This window comes from Neofelis nebulosa, chromosome 3 (genome assembly GCF_028018385.1).
Source record: "Neofelis nebulosa isolate mNeoNeb1 chromosome 3, mNeoNeb1.pri, whole genome shotgun sequence".
Classification (NCBI taxonomy): Eukaryota; Metazoa; Chordata; class Mammalia; order Carnivora; family Felidae; genus Neofelis; species Neofelis nebulosa.
Genome location: NC_080784.1, coordinates 49715133 through 49742544, shown reverse-complemented (window position 1 = coordinate 49742544; position 27412 = coordinate 49715133). Strand labels below are relative to the sequence as shown.

At 41.0% G+C, this 27412-nt stretch overlaps 1 long non-coding RNA gene across 1 annotated transcript in view; it reads left to right on the top strand.

The window, feature by feature from the left end:
- The first annotated feature begins 8346 nt into the window (after positions 1–8346).
- Positions 8347–27412, top strand: part of LOC131506765 (uncharacterized) — a 70904-nt gene continuing 51838 nt past the window's right edge. Inside the window, exon 1 of the long non-coding RNA XR_009259133.1 lies at positions 8347–8431. This is a non-coding gene — a long non-coding RNA (uncharacterized LOC131506765). The remainder of the gene's footprint in view (positions 8432–27412) is intronic.

Sequence of the window (27412 nt, the reverse complement as noted above, 5' to 3'; positions counted from 1 at the left end):
TAGAATTTATTTTATGTGAGTTCTCTGGTGATGTTGATGTTATGGGTCCAGGGACAACACTTTGAGAATTGCCTGGGAGAAAATACTGGTGGTGAACAGAACTTGCTTAATGATTTTCTAAACTGCAACTTTCTACAGCTTCTTTTTTTTTTTTTTTTTTTTTTTCAATTTTTTTTTTTCAACGTTTTTTATTTATTTTTTTTGGGACAGAGAGAGACAGAGCATGAACGGGGGAGGGGCAGAGAGAGAGGGAGACACAGAATCGGAAACAGGCTCCAGGCTCCGAGCCATCAGCCCGGAGCCCGACGTGGGGCTCGAACTCACAGACCGCGAGATCGTGACCTGGCTGAAGTCGGACGCTTAACCGACTGCGCCACCCAGGCGCCCCACAGCTTCTTGACACATAAACTTCCTACCCTCCTTTCTGCCTGTAACATCCAGCAGGGGCTAGTTGCTTCCACCTGTGATCTGGGTCCTAATTCTGTCTACCTCCTCAGAGGCGATTCAGTTTTTCACTTTTTTCTCTTTTATTTTCAAAATGTGCTTCTCTGTTGTCTTTCCCTTCTGAATATGCATGTGTCTGAGTCTTTCTAATTTTATACGACTGCTTCTCCTCGACACACCTCCTCTCAAAAATATTTATAGCCTGATTTCTTAAAAGTGTTGATATGCTCATTATTACCACTTGTGGTGGCCAGAATTCTAACAATGTTTCCCCCAAGACTCCTATCCCTTGGCTTCCTCATCAAACACCAATCTAGAGACTTTACAGATAGAATTAGGTTACTAGTCCGCTGAATTTAACATAGATTAACCTCGATTATCTTCGTGGACCCAGTGTGATCACTGGAGCCGTAAAAAGCAGAAAAGGAAGGCAGGAGGGATGAACCAGGAGGAGAGGTCAGGGAGATTCAAAGCGTGACCAGGAGTCGACCAGCTGTCCTTGGCTTTGAAGTTGGAGCGGAGGAATGGAGGCAGCCCCTGGAAGCCGAGGACAATCCCTGGCTGGCCGCCAGCAAGGAAATGGGAAACTCAGCCCAACAACCACATGGAACCCAATTCTGCCAACAACTTGAAAGGACAGATTTTCCCCGGAGCCTCCAGATAAGAGCCCGGCCAGCTCACACTTAGATTTAGCCTGGTGAGACCTGAAGCGTCCTCTTGGCTTTTGATTTACGAGCTATGGGATAAGAAGCTTATGTTGGTTCCAGTCGCTAAATTTGTGGTAATTTGTTACAACAGCAGTAGGGCGCAATCTATCCCTTCCCTATCTTCCATTCATTTGTCTGCAGCTTGTTTTCAGCTTTCCCTCATCGCCATTGAAACAGTTATGATGAGGTTTGCAGTTATATTTTGTTGTTAAATCCTCTGGATGCTTTTCAGGCCCATCTAACTGGAAACCTCTGTAGCATCTGATGCTGCTTTACTGTAACTCTCACCTCCTTTAAATTCTATGACCCCATCCTCCACATTTTTCTTTTGCTGCCCCTCATCATTTTCCTTCAACAGCTTCTTTTCCTTTGCTGTCATGGAAATAGTGAATTCCCCAGAGTTTTGTTTTTTTCTTATTTTAAGACCTTTCCTTGATTACTCCTCCTTTTTTCATGATTTCTACTATATAATGTTGAAAGAAGTCAGGGAGGAAGCACATTTCCCTATACCCTGGGATTTAGGGTCAAGGAGCCTGTGAATTAAACTACCAAAAGACAGATAAACTGGAGAAAAGGCACATAGTTTTTATTAGTGGGAGGTTAGACCATTGGTAGGGAAATGTCAAGGGATGACAGTACAAAAATAAAAAATGTTGAAAGATCACCTCACCACAATGAGATATCACCTCACATCTAGCGTGGGTGGCTCAGTTGGTTAAGCGTCCAACTCTTGGTTTCAGCTCGGGTCATGATCTCATGGCTCATTGGTTTGAGCCCTGCATCAGGCTCTGCACTGACAGTGTGGATCCTGCTTGGGATTCTCTGTCTCCCTCTCTCTCTGCCCCTCCCCTGCTCACGCTGTCTGTCTCAAAATAAACTTAAAAAAAAAAAGACAAGAAGTAACAAGTGTTGGTGAAGAAAATTGTGGCCAAAAGGGAACTCTGTGCACTGTTGGTGGGAATGTAAATTGGTGCATCCACTATGGAAAACAGTATAGAGGTTCCTCGAAAAGTTAAAAATAGAGCTACCCGATGATCCAGCAAGTCTAGGTCTGGGTATTTGCAGAAAACGAAAACACTAACTTGAAAAGATGTGGGCGTTCTCACGTTCATTACAGCATTACTTACAACAGTCGAGGTATGGAAATGACCTACGTGTCTATCAATGGATTCATAAAGAGAACGTGGCATGTATACACACGCACAAAACACACCCCACCGCACACTCCATCCCACACTGGAATATTATTCAGCCGTAAGAAGAATGAAATCTAGCCAGTTGTGAAAACATGGATGAACCAGAGGGCATGATGCTAAGTGAAGGAAGTCAGACAGTCAAGACAAAGGCAGTATGATCTCACTTACATGTGGAGTGTTTACCGGACCAAAGCAACACCCCCAAGTTCATAGATACAGAGAACAGATTAGTGGTGGCCAGAAGCAAGGGATGTGAGGTGGGTGAAACGGGTGAAGGGAGTCAAAAGTACAAACTTGCAGTTAAGTTGTGGAGATGTAATGTACAGCATGGTGACTAGAATTAATGATCCCTTGTTGCATATTTGAAAGTGACTAAAAGCATAGATCTTAAAGTTCGTTTTAAAAAAAATTTTTTTTAATGTTTATTTACTTTTTTTTTTTTGAGAGAGACAGAGACAGGATGTGAGTGGGTTGGAGCAGAGAGAGAGGGAGACACAGAATCTCAAGCAGGCTCCGGGCTCCAAGCTGTCAGCACAGAGCCCGATGCGCGGCTCGAACTTACGAGCTGTGAGATCATGACCTGAGCCGAAGTTGGACGCTCACCCGACTGAGCCACTCAGGTGCCCCTTAAAAGTTCTTATCACAAGAAAAATTCTATAACTATGTATGGGGACAGATGTTAACTAGACTTATGTAGGTGATCATTTTGTAACATATACGAACATCGAATCATCATATTGCACACCAGATACTAATATGATGTTGTATGTCCATTATACCTCAATAAAATAGAAGTAAGTGATAAAGTTGTTAATGACTAGTACGGTATTATGTTTGTGAGCTTTCAATGTTGAATAAGAGAAATTACTTTCAAAAGAATAAATATCTAATGGTAGAATTTAATGGAAGGTAGTTTGAGACTACCAGCCCTATTTGCTAAATTAAATTATATCAATAAGGCAACTATCTTTCCATTTCCCCTTAAAATTGATGTTATTCTTGTTGCCCTTTTTCTTTCACTTCTTACAAGTATTCTCCTTTTCATCCTTCTTGTGGTTCCTCCAGGGCCTCAATAATCAGTAAGCTTCGTCTCATAAATGAGCTCTGTTCTATTGAGAGTAACTGTTTGGAGGAAGGTGTTCTATATACTGCTTCCCAGATAAGTCAGAAATAAAGCCAAGATCAGTCAGTCATAACTACCATAGGCAGGAATAGTTGCTCGTGTATAATAAATTCACTCCTCCAAACTTAACCAAATATTCGTGATACCATTAATATTATTTGACTAGACTGTATATCTACGGTTGTTAAGTGACCAGAATTCAAAATTAAAGCAGGGATTAGAGATTTAAAAATCTTCGGTTGAGTTTTTTTCATTCAAAAAGTGAAACCTCAAAATAGTTCCTTTAAAAACCTTTTAATACCATCACAGTGAAAATATCATTTTCTTGGAGGCGGCAAGTGTGGGATGCCCTGGACTTAAATCTGAATTCCAGCTAATTATAAGTTTAATTAACTGGATGTAGTTAGAATTAGTTAGAAAAAGGCTGATTGTTTCATGTCTTGTGGCAAACGAAATGTATATTCATTAAATAACCTCAGACCATATTAGCAACTGGAGCTGCTAAGGCTTAACTGATTTATGTCAGCAATGGTTTTCCATATTTTAATGTACTGTTACTAGATACAGAAATGTCATGTGTAAAAAAATTTAAAAAAATTTTTGCATGGAGGGTCATAGAAAAAAACTCAAGCGAATGGGTAGACTTGCGGGCTTATGTACCTTTTAAAAAATGCTTATTTATTTTGAGAGAGAAAGGAGGGGGGAGAGGGGAGAGATAGAGAGAGAGAGAGAGAAAATGAATATGAGTGGGGGAGGGGCAGAGAGCGAGGGGGAGAGAGAGAATCCCAAGCAGGCTCTGCATTGTCAGCGCAGAGCCCGATGTGGGCCTTGAACTCACAAACTGTGAGATCACGACCTGGGCCGAAATCAAGAGTCAGACCCTTAACCAGCTGAGCTACCCAGGTGCCCCACTTATGGGAAAGGAAAGGGGGTTTGGGCTTTGAGGGATGAAAAATCCAGGGGAAGTGGCAAGGAAATAAATGGAGGGAGACTGCTGAAGGTAAGGATCATTTTAGTAAGGTTCATGTGTGCAAACTCCTCTCCATCTCCAGTGATAAGAGCTGCTCTCCTCTTCTTGGTATGGAAGAGAGGTCCGCCTTCACAAGGGAAATTTATGCCCTGCTTTCAGACAGATAAGGAAGGACAGAGAACTCTTCCTGTATCTGTTGGTTCTCAGTGGCCTTCAGCTCAAAATAATCCTGATACCAAAGTGGCATATTCTAGGGTGGCATATCCTGGTCCCCATTCAAAGTCCTTATAGTTCCAAGACTGTTAGTTCTCAATGAACTCTTGTCCTCCTCTTGGAAACACAGAGACCTTAAGAAGAACTTGTCCTAAACTGAAGTCATCTTTCCTTTTACCTTTCCCAAATGAAATCTCCTTTTATAGTGTCTATTATTTGCAAACAGCACCACTATCTACCCCATATTAGCATCCACCCTATATTAGATTAAGATTGAATAACAGAAAACCCGAAATAACAGTGGATTAAAATAGATATTGGGCTCTCATGCAAAAGAAATGCAGGGCTAGGCCAATCAAGGGTGGTAGGCTAGCTTCTTAATTACCACACACCCAGGCAACTTCTATCTTTCTGTCTCCACATTACAGAACAGTTTCTGTCCTCAGGGTCACCTCATGGTCCATGACTGCTGCCCGAGAACCTGCCATTGCATGGGAGCCTAGGCAGCAGGAAGGAGGAAATGAGGAATGTCAGCTAAATCTGTATGGGGGACTGAAACGTATGAATATTAATGGCATATACTGTCACCCTGGATAAAACCAAAGTTCCATTACCACACAAGAATGGGAGAATGGATAATATGTAGCCAATGAGCAACCTCTGCAATTACCATTCTTCCACAGCCCAGACTGCCAAAGCCAGGACCTGGAGTTGTCTTTAGTTCCTCTTTCTTATTCACATGCAATCTGTCTTTGGCTTCTGCAGATTAATCTTTCTTCATTCTCACTTCCTTTATTATAATTTCCTCATTCTAAGCTGCTGATGATATTGATATTAGTAATATTTATCGAACTCCTACCATATATCGGTATGCAAAGTGATTAAGGTGTGCTTTCTAATTTTATCCTCACGACAACTCGATTTGGTGCATACTATTATTATATCAGTATGCCAGATTATAAAACAGAAGTTTAAGAGGTTAAGAAAGCCAGAGGGTCATAAGCATGCGGTTTTATAATTGTCTATTTCTCCACTTTCCCCAGTGGTCTCCAAGCTCCTTGAGGGAATGGCCCAGGTCTTAATTCGTCTTTGCTTCTCTAGGACCTGACAGAGTGCCCGGCTCTTAGTAAATGCTTGTTGAATTACTGAATGCATATCCAGAATAAAGTAGATTCTAAATAAATATGTATTTTGGGGCACCTGGGTGGCTCAGTCGGTTAAGCGTCGACTTCAGCTCAGGTCATGATCTCACAGTTGGTGAGTTCGAGCCCCGCATCAGGCTCTGTGCTGACAGCTTGGAGCCTGGAACCTGCTTTGGATTCTGTGTCTCCCTCTCTCTCTCCCCTCCCCTGCTCACACTCTGTCTCTCTCTCTCTCTCTCTCTCTCAAAAATAAATAAAAAACATTAATTAAAATTTAAATAAATATCTACTTCTCTATGATTAAATCATACTGACCTCAACATTTCTAAAATAAAAAAAATGTAGAAGAGAATGGGCACAAAGTCAGGTCTTTATCAAACAATATATATAACACTTAGGTCTCTGGTGCACTTGAGTGGGAAGAGATAGCTTAGCCTGGCATTAAAGGTGTGTAGGTTTTAGGGGCACCTGGGTGGCTCAGTTGGTTAAGTGCCTGACTTCGGCTCAGGTCATGATCTCGCCATTGGTGGGTTTGAGCCCTGCACCGGGATCTGTGCTGACAGCTCAAAGCCTGGAGCCTGCTTCAGAATCTGTGTCTCCCTCCCTCTCTGTTCCTCCCTGACTTATGCTCTGTCTCTGTCTCTGTCTCTCTCTCTCTCTCTCTCTCTCTCTCTCTCTCAAAAATAAATAAACATTAAAAACATTTTTTAAAATGTGTATGGGTTTTGAAGTTGGTTGGTATTATAGTTTTTAAAAATATTAAAAAAAAGTTTATTTACTTTTGAGAAAGAGAGGCAGAGGGAGAGAGAGAATCCCAAGCAGTCTCCTCACTGTTAGTGCACAGCCTGACACGGGGCTTGGTCTTATGAACCATGAGATCATGACCTGAGCAGAAATTAAGAGTCAGTTGCTTAACCGACTGAGACACCCAGGCGCCCCTGGATGGGATTGTGTTTTAATTACAGCTGTGACACTGATGTCTTTTATAACCTTTGGACTATTTTTTATTTAGCCTTTTTGAATTTTGGAATCTTGTCAGAAGTAGAACTAATAATGGCTGCCTTTCTGATTGGAAGGATTAAGTGAGATAAAATATAACACCAGTGGCCAGGGCGGCGGGCGGGGGGGGGGGGGCGGGGTGCGCCTGGGTGGCTCCGTCAGTTAAGTGTCTGACTCTTGATCTTGCGGTTCGTGAGTTCGAGCCCTGAGTCGGGTTCTGCACTGACAGTGCAGATCCTACTTGGGATTTTCTACCACTCTTTCTGCGCCTCCTTCACACTCTCTTTGTCTCTCTCTCTCTCTCTCAAAATAAATAAATACATTAAAAAAATATATAACATGGATGCTCTGGTGTCATGCTTACCACCTGGAAGGAAACCAACCCACGTGATCCTATGTTTAATTGTATCTCCCCGTGCTCTCTTTATTTCTCTTTGCTAGATTCCTCTTCTCTTGTCCCTTTTCCATCCCAGACAGACATCATGTGGAATCTGGGTCTAAAAATGGGAGTTTGAATCTCAGCCCTGCTACTGACTGTGTTTGTTATTTTGTAAAACTGTATAAGCTGTTTTCATTTTCTTCTTCGAGTTATATTTTCTTGTTTCACCCCCAGCTTGTACCATAGCTCTATGGACAGAGTTTAGTCGGTAACGTTGATCTATTCAGGAAATATCCTCTGGGCTCCTATGGCTGATAGTTAAAAAGCCAGTTGCTAGAGGGAGGATTTCCATGATGGAGAGGGCAGGCGCATTCTGGGGTGAGCCAGCAGCTGCTGACCTGGCCCGTCAGGACCAGCTCGGAGCCATCTGCGTGGCCTGCCCTTGATTGGTTGGACACGGAAAGGAATGAAAACCAATCAAGAAAGATGACCTTTTGTGGAATTAAGCAATTTGCAAGCAGCTGCAGGGGTACTGGGACCCCAGTAAGAGCAAGCAGATTTGCCTGGCTTTTATGTTGGACTCACATCAAACTCATTAATGTCAATAAGAAAGAAATTGAGCTTGTCTTTGTTGTGAGCCTAATGAAGCCATTGCTGGTTGAGCAAAATCTCTCCCTTTGACTTCCCTCTCTGCCTTTTTTCTGCTTCCTTTTATTTAATGTTCTTCTTGGCAGTGGCTCTTTCACTCGTTTCAAAAAGGAAGAGGAGATAGGGAAGAGGAAGAGAAGTTTAAAAACCAAGAGAAAGTTTCAAGTGAGGGTTTAGCCCTTTTCCATGGCGATATGCTTAGAGCCTCCCAAATCCGACTCTGGGAAAACTCTGCCCCAGACTGGTGGTGGTGAGGTGAAGGTGGGGCACGGTTATGTTGTGGGTTAGAATTCACACCACTGGACGGCGGGGTCCCCCCACCCCTCTGTGGAACCCCTTCTCAATGGGATATGTCTCATCTGGGAACACTGGTCAGTTAGACCTCTAATTGACTCCTGGGTGGTAAGTTAGGTTGTAGACAACACAAAGCCCATCTCAAACTGACCTAAGCAAAAGGGAGCCTTTGTTTGCTCATCTGTCTGAAACCTGCCAGGGTGAAGTTCATGTCCTTGGAAACATGTTCCTCTCCCTCTCTCACCTCTGCAGTCGGCTTCCTTGTCTGGCTTCATGTAACAGTTTCTGGCAACTGCAGAGTAATATCTACCCAAGTGTAAGTTCACCAGCTGGTACCATATTACTCCCATACTCTATCGTAACCAATCATTCTTTATATTCAGTTTTCCTGCTCAAATTATTATGTGCTTTCTCTCTCGCGATTGGACCCTGATTGGTAAACAGTGCAAAAAATGTCCTCATATGTATCCCTTTATGGACCGAAATTTTATTTGGGCATATATACCCCCAAACAGCCTTGCTAGAACACGGGGTAAGTGTTTGATTTACCTACATAGTTCCTGACTGCTCTTTTGAGTAGCTATACTGTCTGTACCTTCACTATATGGGTGTACTTGTGTCCCACCTGACCATCAAGATTTGAAAACAGCTTTCAAGTTTTTGCTTGTCTAACAATGATGAGGCAGTACATTATTTTTCTACATTGCATGTCTCTGCTTATTAACATCTCTTTATATTCTTGTTGGCCTTTAGTTTCATCCTCTGTGAACTGCCTTTCCGTATGCTTTGCCCATTTCTTTCATCAGTGTTTATGACGTTTTCTTGTTGAATTGTAGACATTCTTTGTATATTCTGGCAAACATTCCCTTGTCAGTTTTTGACATTGCAGATATCTTCTCTCAATCCTTCCTCTGTCTGCAAACTTTGCCTGTGGTATACTTTATTGAAAAGAAATCCTCTTTTTAAGGTAATAAAAAAGTTGTTTAAGTGTTCTTTTTACCCCCAAAATATTCTGTCACATATCCTCAGATGTATAGTTTTACTTTCACATTTAGGTTTTATTTTTTCTTTTTTTTTTCTTTTTTTTTTTAATTTTTTTTTTTAACATTTATTTATTTTTGAGACAGAGAGAGACAGAGCATGAACAGGGGAGGGTCAGAGAGAGGGAGACACAGAATCTGAAACAGGCTCCAGGCTCTGAGCTGTCAGCACAGAGCCCAACGTGGGGCTCGAACTCACAGCCCTCACGGACCGCGAGATCATGACCTGAGCTGAAGTCGGCCGCTTAACCGACTGAGCCACCCAGGCGCCCCTCACATTTAGGTTTTAAATATGCTAAGTGTACTTTTGATTGTGGTGTTAGAAGTGACCCATGTATTTTTTTCTAATTATTGAGCCAAAAAATTAATATTTTAAAGGAGAAGAGAATATGAATGTCAGCCTTTGTGAGTGACCAAAAAGTAGTTATGACAAAGTTTAAAGGAAAAATGAATTGTCAAGACTAATATACATAAAATGAGACAATGTATCATAAAATAATCTATTCCATATCATTATGGTAATTACAGAAATGCTGATTATGATAATTTTTGAGTGTTAGATTAAAGCATTAAACCCAGAGACCTCATGGTGATTGTCTAACTGTGGCTTTAAATGACATTATTCTACTTATGAGAAATTTCATCTTTCTATCCACTACCCAGTTTTTGTGAATAATTGTCTGGTTTGGTTGCCTTGAATCCATTTTTTTAATGCAATAGTATATCACTTTTACTTCTCCATTCTCAGGAACACAAACCTTCTCTATTCTCAGGACGCATCATTTGAGTGGGATCTACCCTAGATCAGGAGTAGATTATGTAGCCCAGGGTCAGTGGTCATGGCCCCGAAATTCCCTAGTTTAGTGACTGGTCACTGAGAACATATGACCTGTGTCTGGCCAATTGAGAAACTCTATTTCCATGTGACAGTGATTGCCTTGGTAATTTCATATTGATCCAATCATAGTTAATCCCAGGATATATGCAGGAACCATATATATATATATGGTTCCTGCATATATCCTGGGATATATATATATGTTTTGTTTTTGTTTTTGTTTTTGTTTTTGTTTTTGTTTTTTGCTGATCTTAGCCTCTAGTAGATAATACCCTGCAGTTGCCAGAAACTACTACATGAAGCTTGCCAAGGAAGCCAATTGTAAAGGCGAGAGATGGAGAGGAACTTGTTTCCTGGGACAGACACTTCACCCTGGCAGGTCCCAGCTAGATGAGCAAAGGGTCTTTTTCTTAGGTGAGTTTGATATGGGATTTGTGTTATCTACAACTTAAGTTACCACTTACGAGTCAGAGGCCAAACTTACCAGATGAGACATGTCCCATAGAGAAGTGTTTTAGCAGAGAAGGGGTAGGGAGGTACTCAGCCGTCCATTGGTGTGAATTCTAACCCACAACGTAACCATGCCCCACTTTCACCTCACCACCACCAGTCTGGGCAAAGTTTTCCCAGACTCAGACTTGGGAGGGTCTAAGCATATCACCATGGAGAATGGCTAAATCATCACTTTAAAAGTTTTTCTTGGTCTTTAAACCAAGTACTATATAGTGTTTAGAAGGAAAAGGCCAGATGTGTGTGTGTGTGTATGTGTGTGTGTGTGAAGCGTGTGTATGTGTGTGTGAAGCAATATGGATATAAAGCAATATGGATAGAATTTAAAACTAGGTGCTGAGTGAAGAAAGACCTAGAACACAGTACTGTCTTTGTAAATATATGCACACAAAACAACAGTGTATTTTTGGCTAGATTTCATTTAGATAGCAGATATATACCAAGTACAAGTAAAACCTTGGATTGCAAGTAACTTGTTCTGCAAGATGAGCAAACATTTCTAATACATTTTAACTTAATAAACGAGTGATGTCTTGCAATACGGGTAGTACATGATGCTGAATGTCACATGATCACAACTGAGCCAATGGTTCTTCTCTTTCTCTCTCTCTCTCTCTCACTGAGGATTGTGGGTGATCATCAATGCAATGTCACATTTCATTGAAATCCTTTGAAGGAGGCAAAAGCAAGTGTTACTGGATAGGTTCCTTGTTAAAGTTGCATGAAAAGAGAAAGATTCCATTGAGCCAATAGATGGCAGTGACTCTGTTAGCGATAGTGAAAGTCGTCCTACACAATAACCTTCCTCTCTCTTGCCTCCCTCACACCAGCCACGAAGGTTTTCAAAGGAAAGTGCAGGTTAACTTGTTTATTTTCTTTATATTTTGTATTTTCTTTATTATGTTGTATTCTGTTACAGTATTGTAATCATTTTTATGTGAGTATTTTTGGGTTGTGGAATGAAACATCTGAGTTCCCATTATTTCTTATGGGGAAATTCGTTTTGATATACAAGTGCTTTGGATTCCAAGCATGTTCCTGGAATGAATTATGCTCGCAAACCAAGGTTTTACTGTACTTTAGAATGTTTGCTATATGGGAGATGTCAATAAAAGTAAATATAAACTAAAAAGGGAAGCCTTTATAGACAATTTACAGTAGTGTGCCACGAACTGAAGAGTGTGGTTAAATTAACTTTTGGCACATAAATCAAAAATTTTGAAAAATTTTATTTTTATCATTGCAAATGTTTAGACAGTATATTCTCAGTGTTCAACAAGTAGTTTTTGATTTACCTAGTCTTTTGGGATGAGTGATATCTTTTTCTAAAAAATTTTTTAAGTGTTTATTTATTTTTGAAAGAGAGAGAGAGAGAGATGGAGGGGGCAGGAGGGAGGGGACGAGAGAGAGGGAGATGCAGAATCTGAAGCAGGCTCCAGGCTCTGAGCTGTCAGCACAGAGCCCAAGGCGGGGCTTGAACTCACAGACACGGGGCTCGAACTCTTGAACTGTAAGATCACAATCTGAGCAGAAGTCAGATGCTTAACTGAGCCACCTAGGAGCCCCATGGGATACGTGGTATCTTTTCATTAGTTAAAGGACTAAAGGGAAAAATACCAAAACAGTAATATAGGTCATGATGAAAACAATAATAAATAAAAATTAAAATATAATTTAAATTTCATTTTAGAGATGAAACTTTACAAAGATTTGCTCAAGAAGGACTGTAAGTAAATAAGTCTAAAAGAAGGCAATGCTTTTTTTTTTTTTTTAATGTTTTATTTTATTTTTGAGAAAGCTCGCACATGAGCAGGAGTGTGGGAGGGGCAGAGAGAGAGGGAGACAGAGGACCTAAAGAGGGCTCTTCTTTGGTAGCACAGAACTGGGCTCAAACTCATGAACCTTGAGATCACGACCTGTGCTGAAGTCAGACCCTTAACCGTGGAGCCACCCAGCACCCTTGGCAATGCTTTTTGAGTAACAAGCCATGCTGTTTCATTTACTTAGAAATGAAGTAACATGACAGTGAGGTCAGGGAAATGTGTGCAGTGTCATAAGGTAGGTGGTTAAGATGAACCCTCTGTGACAAAAATAGTTTATAACCTGATGATCTAACAGTTTACTATAGCAAACATTTTAACAAATACACCTGTAACAAATATGTGTAGTACCAGAATTGTAAATTGGCAGTCCTTGGGATTGTTAAAGCTTTCAATATTGCAAGGAAGTTCTTTGCCATTCTTAGTAAACTTTCTTGGACAGAACTCAACGTTATGCTGACAAGATACACTCGAAGTCCATAGTTAACTTAAATTTTATGTGTTGGATGTGAATGTTCACTCCGCTTTTCCTCCAATCCAACAAGATGGAATGTCTGGTTAGATACTTTGTCTTCTCAAAGCTCCCATTCAGTCTTCCAGTTCTCTTCAAGGGCTCTCATTATACTGCTAATTAGGTTTTGTAGCCTTTGGCTTCAGTGACATCTTCTACTCAAGACTGAATTTAAAAATATAGGGCACCCCTGGAGGAGAAATGTTATCAGAGGTCTGTGATTTCCCTGGCGGGCACTAGGAGTGAAACTTTACCATGGCTGGAGGTATGAATCTGGAATTTTATATTTTAACCTGATGGGAACTAGGGAAATATGTTACCACACCAAGCCTAAGTGTTTTGAAGTCAAGGATTCTGTTCCCTTTTCTTTGTGTTTCCCCACATGAAATGCAGATTATAATAAATGCCATATACATATTGAAATTGATTCTCCTGCTGTCATTGAACTCAGCAGCAAAACCAGAGAATGTGAATAGTGAGTAAATAATGTTACAGATTATTGCCTAGATCCGCACCTTGGATTTTCCATTTTCCTTGTTCATGCTGTTGTTGTCAGAAGTATTTCTGTATGCAGAGTGATGCTTTCTTAGGGGAGACTCCATGGTTAAAGCTCAGAGCATACGATTTTATTTTAACGGCATAACCAACCTTATAGGAATCCTATCCTTATATATTCCAAGTTGGTAGGCAAATGGTTACTTACCAGGGGAAAATATGAAACATTAATATGCCAGTACCATCCATCTCTGAGTTTAGGAAAGCAAAATCTAAAATTACATACTATAATATGATTTTGATAAGAGATACCATTTAATTGACTTCTGTCATAGCTGTAAGAAAAAAATCATCTGGCAAGGGGCCCTGCTACACAGTTTTTTTGTTAAAGTTTGGATTTCTTTTCTTATGGGGGTTGCTTCAACTAAATGAGATGATTCTTTCACAAGAGGCATGTTGACATATAGGGACGACCTCCTGCTTTCAGCGTGGAAATTTGGAGAAAAAGTTATAGAACATTAACCCAAGATGAGGAAGGCCCTCACTTGATGTTTCATGCCAAGAATGGTTAATGGTTTCCTAAAGTCTACCCTCTCTGCTACCTGAGCCACTGTGTGGATGTAAGGTGACTCTGGTGTCATGGAAAGAACACGTGAACTCTGGACCAGGTACCGCTTCTCTTCTCTTGTATGAACGGTGTCTGGAGACACTTAGGACGTTTGTGTTTACAGGCATATTCTCTCCTTGGGGGAGTCTTCGCATGTGTAGAGTGTGGGTATGTATATATATGAGTATACAGCATAAAGAGATATGTGTGTGTGTATGTGTGTGTAGAGTAGTGGACTGCTATCTATATACTAGGACTCAAAGCGTGTCACTGGAAGTTTCACTCATCTGATCCACCTACATATTCCCCCTATCCCCCACTGACTCTGTCACTTTTCATGGTGCCCCAATCCTGCCGGTTATTCATAGCTTTTAATTAATTAAGCGACAGAGGCCTCTGTCAGCACCCAAACATTTGACGGTAATTAATATATTAAATAATTACCCATAGTAACTAGACTCTCAGTTTAGGTGGTTTGGCAGAAACAACCAGATCACCGAGGAGGGGAAACCAGAATAGGAAGTTTTGATGGTTAATGGTTGAGGGGGGAATCAGGGAGGGTCCCGAGTGTGTGTGTGTGGGGGGGTCCAGGTTTGGCACTGTGCCTCACTAAATATCTCAAAGGAGAATTTGGACAACTAAGGCTCATCAAAAGGTTTTGGGCCTGGAAAGCAGGGAAAAAAGGGAAAATACATCTCCAAAAGGTAAACAGAACCCTGAAGATCAGCTTTGCTTATAAGTTTTCTGAAATCTGGCTCTCCCTCTCTTTCCCTTAATTGCACTTAAGGTCAAGTGCGAACATTTCAGGTGCCATAGAGAACCCACATGGGTCTCTGTTTAGCTGAATATATTTCATGTTTACATATTCTTTTTTATTAAAATTTTTTTGAGTTTATTTGTTTTTGCGAGAGAGACAGAGCACAAGTTGGGGAGGAGCAGAGAGAGAGAGGGAACGAGAGAATCCCAAGCAGGCTCCGCACTGCCAGCACGGAGCCCGATGTGGGGCTCGAACTCACAACTGTGAGATCATGACCTGAACCGAAACCAAGAGCCAGACGCTCAACCAACTGAGCCACCCGGGTGCCGCTATGTCCACATATTCTTAAAAAATAGTCTCCTAGTCAGTATGGCTAGGAAGGTACATACATAAGACTCGAGAAGAGCTATGTGATGTGTGCTTATTTATTCCTAGAAGAAAGGGAGATGTGCTATCCTGAGACACAGGGCTCGTCATTAAAAAGTCTGACACTACAGTGTTTCAACAGTAAGTAATTCATCTTGAGTGAATGAAAGGAAACAGAAGACGAATTGCTGTATAATGGGGCGAGTCAGTTAAATAACATAAGTAAGGGGGTAAGTTCGCTAAAGAACCAGGTGAGTTTAGATAGGCAGAAGGGTGACCTACCTCAGAAATGTGCTGAGCTACTGGAATAATAGAACTATTTACCTAAACCGAGGAGCACAGATTGGCCATGGCATCGATCTTGAAATTCTTTTTGTCTGAGGAAAGCAATCTCACTTCTGTACAGCAGGTGGCAGCATTGCTGGCCACAATCCCTGCTCGGCTACGGTTGGCTGAGTTTGTGTGATGAATCTGCCAAGGCAGAAATGCTTGTTTGCATTACAGGAGACTGTAGCTCTTTAGAATTTCATTAAGAAGAGAAAGACTACTCTTATTGCTATTACAATCATTTTCCATTTTCCATACGTCTCTAGAGCGGACAAATAAGGTAGCCGTGTTATAAGTTACTGCATGGTTAATTCAAAACCAGAGTTAAGAATTTGTTGAATTCTTGCCCACAGTGAAAATAGATGCATTGCTTTTAATTGTATTTGCAAATAATATTAGTGGCTACATCTTGGCAAGATCACAGTCTGAAAATACTCATTGTGTTGGCTAAAGCCTCACGTTCTTAATTTCCAGCTAGAGAAATTATTCTTGTTACCTGTTTTATTTTCTTGAGTCTATCTAGTGAACAATGCCTTATTAAATGGTAATAATTGACAAATTTCTACCATGCTCTGAGTTTCTGCAGAACATGTACATTCTTAGATTGTGAGCTCCTCGAGAGTAGTCATTGCATCTTAATTATGGTGTATTCCCAATATTGACAGAATACATAATCATGATATTAAATATTTATTGAGTGCTTACTCTATGCCAACCAGTGTTCCAAATACTTTCCATGTATTAATACAACTCCTTCTCATCAGGATGCTATGAGGAAGATGCTATTATCTCTATTGTATAGATGAGGAAACTGAGGCACAGAGAGATTAAAGTAACCTCTGGAAAATTTTCAGGATACGCTAGTCTTGGTTACTTTTTTTTTTTTTTAATTTTTTTTTTAACATTTATTTATTTTGGAGACAGAGAGAGAGAGGGAGAGAGAGACAGAGCACGAGCAGGGGAGGGGCAGAGAGAGAGAGAGAGAGGGAGACACAGAAACCGAAGCAGACCCCAGGGTCTGAGCTGTCAGCACAGAGCCCAACGTGGGGCTCAAACCAATGAACCATGAGATCATGGCCTGAGCCGAAGTCGAATGCTCAAACAACTGAGCCACTCAGGCACCCCGGTTACTTTTTGGTTTCTCAATGGTGTTTTGGTGTGGTATTCCTCAGAATGCTAATTGTGTGAGGTCATTAAAAGTTAATGCAAGGCAGGGCAGCTGGGTGGCTCAGCCTGTTAAGCGTCTGACTTCAACTCAGGTCATGGTCTCACAGTTTGTGGGTTCGAGCCCTGCTTTGGGTTCTTGCTCACAGCTCAGAGCCTGGAACCTGCTTCGGATTCTGTGTCTCCCTCTCTCTCTGCCCCTCCCCTGCTCATGCTCTGTCTCTCTCTCTCTGTCAAAAATAGATAAACATTAAAAAAAAAAAAAAGGTTGATGCAAGGCAGCATTTCACATATTTAAAAAAGTGTATTGTGTCATTTATGCAAATACTGTCTGATTCGACTTATGTGAGGTATCTAGAGCCGTCAAATCCACAGGAATGGAAATAGAATAGTGGTTGCCAGAGGCTGAGGGAAGGAAGAGATGGGGAGTTGTTGAATAGATACAGAATTTTAGTTTTATAAGATGAAAAATTTCTGGATAATTGTTGTACATCAGTGTGAATATACTTAACACCACTAAACTGGTTAAGATGCTAAATTTTGTGTTACTCTTTTTACCACAATTAAAAATTTAAAAAGAAACTTGTTAATGGTTAAGATGCTAAATTTTGTGTTACTCTTTTTACCACAATTAAAAATTAAAAAAGAAACTTGTCCAAACAAACAAACAAACAAACAAAAAAACCACATTTTGCTATTATGTAGTGAATTCAGTTTGTAGTTAATTAAAATTTTATTTGAGGGTCTTAAAAATTGAAATTATATTTGTTGGACCAGGAAGCAACATACCACGCTTGATTGTATCTTTTTATGTTTCTAACAATGAATTAAAAAATTCTATCTGAAATGCCAAAAGCCCTTGATTAAGAGAGTTAATGATATGCAAACTTTTTTTATTGTGGCAGAAACCGCGTAAAATCTGCCCATTGTAATCATTTATATGTATACGTTCAGTAAAGTATACTCACATCTTAGTGCAACAAATATCTACAACTATTTCCTCTTATGACTCTGCAACTCTACGCCCATTCAACACTAATTCTGTCCCCTACCCTGCCCCAGCCTTAGGCAACTACTTTTCTATGTCTGTTTCTATGATTCTGAGTATTATATGGTTCATATGAGCGGAATCAGACAGTGTTTGTACTACGGTGACTGGCTTATCTTGTAAAATGCAACAGGATTCCCTACTTTTTAGAAGCTGCGTAATATTCTGCCATCCGTATATACTATGTTTCCTTTATCCGTTCATCTGGATGGGTTGCCTTCATCTCTTGCCTACTGTGAATAATGCTGAGATGTACATGGATATGTAGATCTCTCTTTGAGATCCTACTCTGAGTATTTTTGGCTCTATACCGTGGAGTGAGATTGCTGGATCATCTGCTAATTTAGTTTTATTTTTTTGAGGAACCTCCATACTATTTTCCCTAATGGCTGCACCAACTTACATTCCCACCAACGGTGCACAAGTTTTCAATTTTTCTGCATCCTTGTGAGCACCTGTTATTTTCTGTTCTTTTGATTTGTATTTCTCTTGTGGTTAGTGATGTTGAATGTTTTTGCATATGTATGCTGACCATTCTTACATCTTCTCTGGAGAATTGTCTGTTAAGTCCTTTGCCCGGTTTTTTAATTGAGTTAGTTTTTTGTTTTGTTTTATTTTGTAGTTGAGTGGTAAAAGTTCCTTATATATTCTGGATATTAGCCCCATCAGATATATGATTTGCAATTATTTTCTTTCATTCTTAGATTGCCTTCTTGCTCTGTTGATTGTTTCCTTTGCTCTGTAGAAGTTTAAGTTTCACGTAATCCCATTTTTCTCTTTTAGCTTTTGTTGCCTGTGCTTTTGGTATCGTGTCCAAGAAACCATTGCCAAATTTAGTGTCTTGAAGCTTCTCCCTAATGCTTTCATTTTGTTTTATCGTTTTAGGTCTTGTGTTTATACCTTTAATCCATTTTGAATTAAGGTAAGGGTCCAGACTTCATTCATTTGCATGTGTGCCTCTAGTTTTCTGAGTGCTATTTGTTGAAGAGACTGTCCTTTTCCCATCATTTAGTCTTGGCACCCTTGTTGCAAACCATTTGGCCATACACGCAAGGGTTTATTTTTGGGTTCTCTGTTCTATTCCACTGGTATATGGGTCTGTCTATGTCTGTGCCATTTTATCTTCATTACCATAGCTTTGTAGTATGTTTTGAAATCAGGAAGTGTGAGGCTTCCAATTTAATTCTTTTTGAGGACTGTTTTGGCTATTCAGAGCCCCTGAGATTTCTTATGGATTTTAGGATCATCCTATTTCTGGAAAAAAAAAAATGTCCTATTGGGATTTTGATAGAGATTGCATTGAATCTGTAGTTTGCTTTGGGTAGTATGGGCATTTAGTAAACAGTTTCTAAATTAATAAGTATAAACCTCATTTGTAAAATTTTACCATAAATATGGTATAGTAGGAAGAATCTTAGACTTTGAGACTGAAAACTTGGATTTAAATAATTATTTTGCTTTGTGACCTCATGCAAATTACTGTAGATCTCTGAGCCATAGTTTTATCACCCTTGTAAAAATAATAATCCTTTGTGCCCTCTAGAATTATTAAATAGATTGAATTTGTTAATGACAAGAGAGAACTCAGGAGTATTGACAATCCTTTTTAAAAAAGTCTTTTTCATGTTTATTTATTTATTTATTTATTTTGAGAGAGAAAGAGCGAGAGAGCATACCAGCGGGAGAGGGGCAGACAGGGAGGGAGAAAGAGAATCCCAGGCAGGCTCCATGCTGTCGGCATAGAGCCCAGTGAGGGGCTTGATCCCACAGACTGTGAGGTCATGACCTGAGGTGAAATCAAGAGTCGATGCCCAACTGACTGGGCCATCCAGGAGCCCCATTGATGATAGTTGTGAAATTATGATCAATACTAGTAATGCCTTACATTTACATGGCAAATTATGTAGAAAAATCTATGCTTTATGTTAGAATAGACTATCCTAGCTTGTAAAGTCCTAGAAGGCAAGGAGTAGTTCTTCTTCAGTGTTTGTATGTGTGATGTAGAAACACAAGCAACAGATTTATGGTGCTGACAGCTGACAGTGATAGTTGAGATGGTCAGGGACAATATTCTCAAACAGCAAAGAACAGTTTTTCACTTGGGAATTAGATACACCTACAGTTTGACTCTCTTAAGTAACCCAACCTAAACTGGTATCAGGGGTAACCCCTTATTATAGGTATGGAATTTTTACAAAGTAGAATTTCTTTCTCTTTTTCTTTCATTACTGTTTTGTTTATCCCACCACCTAGAGATCTAGCTCCTATCACTGTTAACATTCTAGGACACGTTCTTTCCTGTTTTTTGGTTTTTTTTTAAGAAAAAAATTTTGAGAGAGAGAGTATGTGAGTGTGAGTGGGGAGGGAGGCAGAGAGAGAGGGAGAGAGAGAACCCCAAGCAGGCTCCACACTGGCAGCATGGAGCCTGTTGAGGGGCTTGAATCCACAAACCATGAGATCATGACCTGAACCGAAATTAAGAGTTGGACATTTAACCAATTGAGCTACCTAGGTGCCCCTCCTCCTCCTTATTTAAAAAAATTTTTTTTTTAATGTTTATTTAATTTTGAGAGAGAGTGACAGAGCAGAGAGAGAGAGAGAGAGAGAATGAGAATCTGAAGCAGGGTCTAGGCTTTGAGCTGTCAGCACAGAGCCTGATGCATGGCTTGAACCCAAGGAAGGGTGAGATCTTGACCTGAGCCGAAGTCAGATGCCTAACCAACTGAGCCACCCAGGCACCCCTCCTTCCTGTTTTTTTAATGCATATTGCTTACAAAGCTGAACCTAAACTGTACATATAATTTTGCATCTTACCTTTTATAGTTAAAACTGTATTACAGTCATTTCCCCTTGTCTAAGTTTCTGTAAAATCGTATTAATGGCTGCATAATATTTTATCATTGGATTTATACTAATTGATTTAACCAATATCCTTTTTTAAAAAAAGGTTATTTTGAGAGAGAGAGAGAGGGAGAAGGAGAGGAAGGGGCAGAGAGAGAGGGAGAGAGAGAGAGAGGGAGGGAGGGAGAAGGAGAGGAAGGGGCAGAGAGAGAAGGAGAGCGAGAATCCCAAGCAGGCTCTGTGCTGTTAGCACTGAGTCTGACATGGGGCTTGAACTCACAAATAGTGAGATCATGACCTGAGCTGAATCCAGGAGTTGGACGCTTAACCAACTGAGGCACCTAGGTGCTCCTAACCAATTTCCTAAATGTGGGACTTTTAACATTATTCAATTTTTCATATTAATACTAAGATTTTGTTGTCACCCCTGTGGAACCATTGATCCAGACCCAACTTTGTTTCTTCGTTAGGAGAATGAGCTCAACTCCCTGGATCTAAGGGTTATGGTTCCTATGGAAATTTTTAGTCAACATGGACATGCCAAGGAGGCTGTGGCGGTCTCTCTGAGATTCAGTGGGGTCTTCAAGGAACCTCCAAAATGCTTACAGTTGTGTCGGTCCCTCAAGTTTCTTTTGTAAAGCTGGGAACAGCCTGATGTTGCCGCAACAACTTAACAAATGAGAATCCGCCTCAGAGTCAATAGTAATTATAGGAATTTATCACAATTGCCAATCAAGGTGTTCTGAAGAGACTCATCTTTCTTGTTAAATTAGCTTTCACTGCACGCAAACAGTGAGTTATCTTTAGGAAATCAATTGCAGGGAAATTACAGCTTTCATGGAGTGATATAACCTTGCCAACTGTCTTGTTATACATAATTCCTCTACCAAGAAATTCAGCTGGGCTCATATGACTTATTTGGGAAGATCATATTTCAATGCAGGAAATGTGGAGAAGTCAGCTTCTAAAGGCCTGGCAAGAAGGTGGAGGCAAGGACCTTTGGAACATCCCTAAACCATTGTAGCCAATTGAACCATCACCACAGAAGAGATCAGTAGCCTGGGGCTTGCCCTCTCAAAAGATCTTGATCTGGAGGATTCAGGGGGAGCAGTTGGTCACTGGTGGTAGATGTTACTGGGTATGCTTTATGTACGGTGGAGGAAACTTTAGTTGGAGGCTACTTTAGATTATTACTGAGCTCTTTAAAGAAGCAGTAATCTAGAAGGTTTTTCTGAAAATCCCTGGTGATACAGAATGATCAGGGATCATTTCCTGCAGCAGAGGAAGTCCATTTTAGCCTTTCAGGTCTGCTGCAGGTTTCCACATCAAATGTATGGCTCATTGATGCTATAACAAGATGGTAATTAATATGCAATTAACCTAGAATTACCAGGGAATTACCATGTGGTTTTAAAATGAACTTGACTAGGCAATTTTTATATTGATTGGCTGTACCCAGTGTATGTTTTCCTCCCAGAGCATTTGTGAATGTGTTACATGATACCGTCAGTCATGAAAATCAGACAAAATCTAGACTCTCACCTTAGCATGACCCACCTGGGCATGGCATGTGTATAAAATACATAGGTCTTGGGAGGTTATTAGTTGAAGGCAGAAGGGCCTCATTAAAAAAATGAAAAAAAAAATTTAAATTTATTTTAGAGAGAGTATGTGTATAAGCAGGGGAAGGACAGAGGGAGGGAGGGAGGGAGGGAGGGAGGGGGAGAGAGAGAGAGAGAGAGAGAGAGAGAGAGAATGAATCCCAAGTAGGTTCCATGCTCAGCATGGAGCCCAACACAGGGCTAAATCCAACAACTCTGGGATCATGACTTGGACCGAAATCAGGAGTTGGATGCTTAACTGACTGAGCCACCCAGGCGCCCCCAGAAGGACTTCGTTTAAGTTATGTGTAAGTACTGTGTTAAACACTTCTTCCATAGGCTTTCTCATTTAGTCCTTGCCTCAACGCAGTGAAGTCAGACTGGATTGTTTCCATTTTACAGATCAGGAAGCTGAAGCATTTACTCAATGTCACAAAGCTCGAAAATGGCAGAGGAGGAATTTGAATCCAGCCAGTGAACTCTTAAGTCCATCTTCAATGCCTCTGTCCTTGCTGTGTTTTCTAGTGAGGGCCCCTGAGCACCCTACACAACCAGTCGTGCATGAAAGCACACCTTCATTATCAGTCTGTTGGATATTTCCTGTCTTGAGAATATCAGAGACAATTTCTCTCTCCAGAAGCATGGTCTGTCTTTGGTAGATGGATAAATGATAAATGCAGGTTCCGGGGAGGGGCAGATTGCCAGGACTGTACTCCTATTTCTACAACAAAACATTTGTGTGATTTTGGTTAAGTCACTTAATATTTCTAGCCTCAGTGGCCTCATTTTCTCTCAAAAGAAAAAAATGCATCAATGAAGGCTATGACTTCTTCCAGAAACTGGGTTTTTACTTCTGTGGAATTAATCATTTTAGGTACACTCCTGCATTATCATAGAGTTTCAGGGCTCTCTAACATCATCCTGAAATTGGGAATTCAGACCGAGAGCCTGGTTAGAACCCATAATGACATTATTCGCAAAGGGTCACTAGGGATGGAGGAAGGTGCGAGGCAAGAGAAATGAAGCTTTGAGAGAAGGTGGCCAAGGAAGAAGGATCAGAAAGGGATAGTCAGGGAGAAAGAAGTAGGCACTACCATTTGTCAGGCTTCAGTCACAGTGGAAACTAAGGGAAAACTACTGAATGTCTTGCAAAGGGAAGATCCATTGAGGGGCACCTGGGTGGCTCTTGATTTCCCTTCAGGTCATGATCTCACAGTTCGTGAGTTCTAGCCCCCAGTTGGGCTCTGCACTGATAGCACAGAGCCTCCTTGGGATTGTTTCTCTCTTTCTCTCTCTGCCCCTCCCCCAATGACTCACTCTTTCTCAAAAATAAATAAATAATCATTCAAACGAAATCCATTGACTGTGGGACCTTAAAGGAAAATCTGGCTAAATGAAACCTAGGGTAGTTTTGTCGGCTTCTAACCAACTTTTGCAAGAGAATAACAATGAAATGCTAGGCTTTTCTACCTGGACAGGGGGTATACAGGTTTTAGGCAGATTTCTGTGCTTTTCAGAGACAGGACACACAGGCACGTGCAGGATGGCTCTCTCTTTTTGCTCAGGTGGGACCACTGCTAGCACATCTGGTGCTTTGTGTGAGTTAAGGAAAAAAAAAAAAAAAAGACAAAACCACCCCTCCCACTGCTCCTGGGGAGTGTGGCCTGGGAGCAGAGTGTGTGTTTGTGAGAGAGGCACGCCTTCGTCTCTCCAGCTGTCCCCCTGCCAGGGGCATGACTGGGTGAGTGTGCCATGTGCTGAAGGTCAGCTCCCCTCTCCTGCTTAGCCGGGCACCCGCCTTACCACTTTGGGAACCGAGGCCACGATACTGGAAGAATCTAACCCTTCAGCTAAATAAAGGGAGCAGTCCGTGTAGCTACAGGGTTAATTTCCCTCTCTCTGCGAGAGGGGTCTTCTACCTGCAGAGTGAAATTGAGATGTCTCTCCGATTCCGTGTCTCCTGTTTATAGGCTACGGCTTCTGATGTATGTCAGAGGTGCTGATACTTGTTGGTTCTACAGGTTGATAGACTGGAGAGATAGTGCAAGGGCATAAAATCAACCTGCCATTCCCAGTTTCTCTGCTTGATCTAGTTATGAGCTTAGCAGCCGAAATAGTTGATGGCCAGCTCCTGGTTGGAGAGGCTGTTGAAGGTGCCCTGTCCTGAGAAATAAGGCCCTTGCACGAATTCAGCCTGCAAATCAGAAGCAGAGCTGCAAACATCTGGAGTCAGTACCTTTCCTTTCAGAATGGGAAGGGTGAGAGCCTCGGAGCTGCGGCCTTTGAATCGGAGCCCAAGGCTAAACACAATTTGATGGCTCTTCCCTTGCCCTTGGTGTCCCCTGGCGCCCCAAGTCACAAATCTATAGAAGGCAGCAGCTCTTTACCCTGAAGGGGCCTCGGAGCATCTTCCAGTTGTTCTCTGCAAGCTTCTGTCATTGCTAGAAGCAAATGCTACCCTCTAGGCCCCCAGGGCTTAAAGGGACAGGGCCTCCAAGCATCTTGGAAACTGGTGGGGGCAAGGATGGGGGGCGCCTAGTCTGCAAAGAAACCAGGCAATAAGCATTTAAAAAGGGAATGTAATACCTTTTCTCTTGTTCTTATTTGTTTTCCCACAAACGATAAAACAACATAAAATAAAATGAAAAGAACAGGCAGATGTGACCCATAGCCCACCCCACCCCACCCCCATCTCTGCACAGCGACTGTTTTCCGTTTGCATATTGACTTCCAGCTCGTTCTTGTATCTGTATATTCACACTGTTGTAAATCAGAGTTGCAGCTTATAATATATTAGGTGAAGGAAGCCGAATTCTAAAAGCTTTCTTGTATTTCTTCTTTCTGTCTTCCCGTTTCTCAATTTTAACGGCTGGGTAATATTCATATATTAAAATGCCATACTTTCAAAGCCTTGCCCTTTAACCTTTGGTTCTTTTCTGTCTTTGCATCTTTCTTAACTTCATCCTGCACTGGACAAGGAATGTTTCTCATGTTTAGACTTTAGAAAACAGGCCAGGCAGGCCCATACTGATATATTGTAAACATAAGGGTCCTGCCCTCATGATTATACTTGCTATCACTTGTTATCGGTGGATTTATAGCAGAGAATTCTCTGTGGTTTAGAAGACCATTTCAGACATGTTCTCTCATGAGACCCTCACCACAGGCATACAGTAGATCTTTTTTTACTTTTATCAGTGAGGAAAGAACACCACATAAAAGTTAGTGGCAGCTCCAAGCGCTGAAAGTCAGACTTCTGACTCCTAGCGTGGTGAACTCCCATTCACCCTTCAGCACCCAGTTCACACATCATGGCTTCTCAGCAACTTCTGTTATCAGTGCCTTCCTAAATCTCATTCTCGTAGAATGAAAATTTTCTTCCACTGCTTTTTTTTATTGTAGTAAAATGCATATGACATAAAACCGACCATCTTAACCATTTTTAAGGAAGTTCAGTGGCATTAAGTACATTCACACTGTGGTGTAACTGTCACGGCTATCCCTCTTCAGAACTTTTTCATCATCTCCTACAGAACTTCCGTGTCTAGTAAATACTGAACTCCCTTTACCGCTGCTCCCTGAAGCCCCTGGTAACCTCCATTATTCTTTCCATCTTTATGAATTTGCCTATCCTGGGTACCTCATGTGAGTGGAATCATATAATTTTGGTCCTTTTGTGTCTGGCTTGTTTTGCTCAGCATTATGTCATGGTTCATCGATGTTGTAGCATATACCAGAATTTCCTTCCTTTATAAGGCTGAATAATATTCGTGTGTGTGTGTGTGTGTGCGCGCGTGCATCATGTTGTGTTTATCCATTCATCTGTTGATGGAGACTTGGTTTGTTTCTGTCTCTCGGCTCTTATGAATAATGTTGCTGTGAGCATTGGTGTACAATATTTGAGTCTTCACTTTCATATGTGATAAATTTATGCTAAACTTTCGTAAGGGCCATTGAACAGCTTTCCATAGTGGCTGTACCTCTTACATTCCTACCGGCAGTGCATGAGAATTCTGACTTCTCACCAACAGTTGTTTTTGAGAGGAGCCATCCTAATGGGTGTGGAGTGGTACCTTCATTGCCTTTTAAACATCTACTAAACATAGCTCTATTGCCCACTCCATCCCCTGGACCATCTCGTGTGCTTTGTGTGCCTGAGTCTTGGGGTGGACTGTGAGGTGCTTGAAGTTAGGGACCGTATATATACCCCTAGTCCATAGTTACAGTGCCTGGCAGGGTACAGGTACTCAGGGAATGCTTGTCGAGTTGAATTCTACCAGCTCACTGTTCTGGCATATTCTATTCTATTCTATTCTATTCTATTCTATTCTATTCTATTCTATTCTATATTATAACTATTCCCCTTCTAGAGTTGAAAATTACTTAGGTAATTTGCCAAAGTCATTATACTGGGCCGAATAATGACTCTCTAAAGATGTGCATGGCCTAATCTTTGGAAGTTGTGAACAGGTCACTTTACATGGCACAAGGGAATTTGCAGATGTGTCCAAAAGGAGGATGATTCTGGATTCTTTGAGTGGGCCCAATCTCACCACATGAATCCTTAAAGTGGAAGAGGGAAGCAGAAGGGGGGGTCAGGTATGAATGAGGAATTGACTGCATCTTGCGGGCTTTGAAGATGGGGAAAGGGAGCCAGGAGTTAAGAAATGTAGTGGTTTCTAGAAACTGTAAACAGTCCTTAGCCACAGCCAACAAGAAAACAGGGATCTGCATCCCACAAGCACAAAGAACTGAAATCTGCCAACACCTTGAATGAGCAAGGAAATGGATCCTCCCCTACAACTTCCGGGGAGGAACACAGCCTTGCCAATGCCTTCGTTTTAACCTGGTGAGTCTATAGGTATGACCTACAGAACCGTAAGATAATAAACTTGTGTTGTTTACACTGCTAAGTTTGTGGTAATTTGTTTTGACAGCAATAGAAAGCTAATACAGTCACAAAGCTAGTAAAAGCCGAGATTGCACCTGAGGTCATATTAGAAAGCCCACATTCTCTCCATTACGTTTCATCATCTTAAAATGTTCCCCGGTCCACAGTTACCCTACACAAAGTTAAATTAGAAACTAGGAGATGCGGATTTTTTTTTCTTTTGGAGATAATCTTATTGTGTAAAAACAATAGATCTTATTCACAGAGAGTCAAATAATACATACAAATACACAGAAGAAAGTAAAAGCTCCCATAAATTCCATAACCTAAAAATCAGCACTAACATCATTTCCACAAACATCCTTCCAGAAAATCTGCTTTGCATGTATATATGATAAATATTTATATCTTTTTGTATGTTTCTGTAATTGCTTTTTTGACTGGACAATTTTTCATAGACATCTTTGTGTCAGTAAATATA